This window comes from Macrobrachium nipponense, chromosome 5 (assembly GCF_015104395.2).
Source record: "Macrobrachium nipponense isolate FS-2020 chromosome 5, ASM1510439v2, whole genome shotgun sequence".
Taxonomy (NCBI): domain Eukaryota; kingdom Metazoa; phylum Arthropoda; class Malacostraca; order Decapoda; family Palaemonidae; genus Macrobrachium; species Macrobrachium nipponense.
In genome coordinates, this window is record NC_061107.1 from 143705309 (window position 1) to 143708674 (window position 3366).

The 3366-nt window shown below is 37.1% G+C and overlaps 1 protein-coding gene across 5 annotated transcripts in view; it reads right to left on the reverse strand.

Moving 5' to 3' along the window:
• The window catches only part of LOC135215697 (5-exo-hydroxycamphor dehydrogenase-like), an 88555-nt gene extending 86544 nt beyond the window's left edge, over nt 1–2011 (reverse strand). For 2 of the 5 annotated variants that reach the window (XM_064250653.1, XM_064250648.1), the window contains exon 1: nt 1896–2011. The gene's annotated coding sequence lies outside the window, so the exon portion shown is untranslated. Of the gene's footprint in view, nt 1–1794 lie in introns of all 5 variants that reach the window. The other 3 variants (XM_064250652.1, XM_064250651.1, XM_064250650.1) reach the window with 3 other exon arrangements.
• Between the last annotated feature and the right edge of the window lie 1355 nt (nt 2012–3366).

Here is a 3366-nt window from a genome sequence, read left to right on the forward strand (position 1 = left end):
TTGAGTGAGAAAATTCGCACTGAGGCAATTATCGTAAGAGAGTTGTTTATGCGCACAAGTAAAAGCTACTATTGACCTCCCTTTAATAGGAAACGAAGAGCGTAGGCGGTTTCTCCCGCAGGGGGGGGGGGGCGGGGGGGGGGGGGGGGGGTGGGGATGTGGGAGAGAGAGAAAGAGAGAGAGAGAGTTTGGGGACTTGAGGGGTATACATCAACTAACAGAATTCATCGAAAGATTTAGAGAGAGAGAGAGAGAGAGAGAGAGAGAGAGAGAGAGAGAGAGAGAGAATTTGGGACTTGAGGGGTATACATCAACTAACAGAATTCATCGAAAGATTTAGAGAGAGAGAGAGAGAGAGAGAGAGAGAGAGAGAGAGAGAGAGAGAGATAACCAAGGGTACTTGACCTAAACTCAGCCCTATCATATGGTCTTACAGATTAAGAGTTAAAGTGCGCTTGACCCAGTTAGACTAATTAAAAAATATAATAAAAATAAATATAATTTTATAGATACGAGTATTTCTAATCAGAACAATTTAACGTCAACTTTACGTTAAATCAAAATTGAAATGATTCATATTTTGCTATAACGAAAAAAACATATGATTTCAGCTCTGCTAGGTGTGTGTAGAGAGAGAGAGAGAGAGAGAGAGAGAGAGAGAGAGAGAGAGAGAGAGTACTAATATACGAAAAATTAAAGATTGTTCTTTACAACTACTTCTAAAGCTCAGGTTTCTATACAAGTTACCATACATATTTATTATAAATGAAGTTTAACCAGTTCTCAGTTATACCGCATGATTTAGAATTCCACGCAGTTAAAGATTCCCCTCATTTATGAATTCCAACAGTAATTCAAAGTGATTCATGAATTCACAAAATTAGGAATTCATTATCCACCAGAGTTTCTAATTTTTGAAAAATTCTAATTATAAAAATTGATTCCACATCATGGCAAATTCGATATAATAAAAATTTCCAGAATATTGAGGATTCTTTATAAAATTCAAAAAATAAGGATACCACACAAGAATTTGCTGGAATTAAATCTCAGTATATGAAGAATTACACAAAATAACATATTCCACAGAATCAATAATTCTCCGTAATTGAAGATTTCACATCATTCAGAACTTGTAATGTGAAGAATTCCGCACTATCAAAGATTTCTCGTGATGAATTCCATAAAATTTATGGATTCCACTACGAGACGTCGAACTGTATGCAAGCAAAGGGTTCAAAATGATGCAGAATTCCACACAAGTGAGATTACGAAATATTCCGAAGCCACTTTCCTGAATGTGCGGCGTACTGTAGGCAGTACAAAATGTTCTTTGCAGCAACCTCGAATGTTTTTGTCTTCTGTTGGCAAAACCACTTCATGGTTATTTATAATTATCATAATGATAATTTAAAGGATAAAGTAATCATAAGAATCGGCCTTCTTCTTGAATTCTGAAAATGTCATGAAAAACATCCGGGAAATTATCGATAGGTTTTCAATACATTGCTACGACTACTAAAATAGTACTAGTACTATACCGTCAGTAAGGGATAAATGGAAATCTGGGCGCGGTACAATAGATTTCAATAAGGATTAATTTTCAAAGTTTTTTATTATTACTATTGTGTAGGGGTTGTTGCAGAGGAAGAGGTTATGTTATGAAACTTTCTTTCTGCATTTTTGACCCGACTGTGTTTCAGATGTTTAAACTAACTCCGAAACTGTCGAGATTATTCAAGATCGAAGTAGTTTCACGGTCCAGAAATATAATGTAAACCAACAATGAATTACTGTTGTGGAGAGACGTCTCCAGGAATTTGTTGTTTCTCAAACTTGCATTTTCTATTTAAATTAATAATAATATTACGTCAAGACTAATCCACCACACTCGCCCTGGTCACAGGAGCCACTGAGAGGACGATGTGTTCCCTTCCCGCGCGATGGTAGAGTGAGACATGACTGACCTGTGGACCTCTCTCTTTCAAACAGCCACACACGCGCGCAAGCGCACTTGCTCTGACACCCGCAGAGGCTGCAAAGGTCCACTTTAGTATGTGCTCATTCTCGTCATTCCAAGCTAGTACACATTTATCACAAGAAGGAATAGAAAGGTGTTTACGTTCTTGATGAAATATCGAGACACTTCGAAGACTTAATTGTAAGTTCTCTCTGCCAGAGGAATTGATAATTCTGACGCTCGCAGGTTAAGGAGAGTTCCCTCCTCATCAATTTGGATTTTATTCATTTATCACTAAATCTGTATTCGAATGATAATTTCTCTTATATGGGCTTTTTTTTTTTCTCTGTTTTAACACGTAAATATTTCAGTCTCTGGAAGCTTACTTTGCAAAGAAATATTTGCTTAGCTTGGTTTACGTAATTATAGACAGGTCATGATAATAATAATAATAATAATAATAATAATAATAATAATAATAATAATAATGATGATGATGATGATGATGATGATGATGATGATGATGGTGGTGGTGATGATAATAATAATATCTGTTTAAAAAGGATGGCTGCATTTAGCAAATTAAACTCGTATAGGAATTTTGCTGTTTCTTATCATTTGTTTTTCGGGCCCAGCGATGCCAGACAATAACTGATAACTGGCCGATGTTCATACTTGAAAAAATAGGACAACTGGGGCGTATAAATAATTCTATTCGGGGAAATAATCGTCTAGGAAATCTGTGATTCAGCTCCTTACTGACTGTAGGAGTTTTAGAAGTATAGCAGTAGTAGCAATGTATTGAAAGCCCACGGATAATTTCTCTGCTATCTTTCCCCTGCGATTATTTCCCTGAATAGAATTATTTCTACACCCAAGCTGCCCTTTTCTTTCAGTATGAACATTATCCAACATCGCTGAGCCCGAAAAACGACTTCTAAGAAAAATAGATAAAATCCTATAGGAGATTAATCCGTTAAATAAAACCACCCCTTCAACAGAACTTGTTTAAAAGAGGATCTTCTTCCTGCAAATAATAGGCTAATCTTACTATAATGGGCGTAATGTCTGTCTGTCCGTCTGTCATTCAATCACGGCCAAACGGCTGGTCCGGTGGGCATGAAACTTGGCAGGGTTTTAGTGGGGACCCCTAAGATGGTTTATAATGGGGTTTCATCCTACTTCCCCCACCCTCAGAAGGGGGTGGGGGTGAGAAGGGATTCCCTGAAACGGAGCTGGTTCTGCCCGTGAAGCGAGGCTGGTTGTGCCCGTAGACTTAATTACTTTACGAATCTTCATACATAAATTCTATATACATATGTTTGCTAATAACAACAATGCACTCTAAATTTGTAGAAGCTGTTCTGCTAACTCTTCAAATTCATTTTAATGGGTTTCAGTAGCAT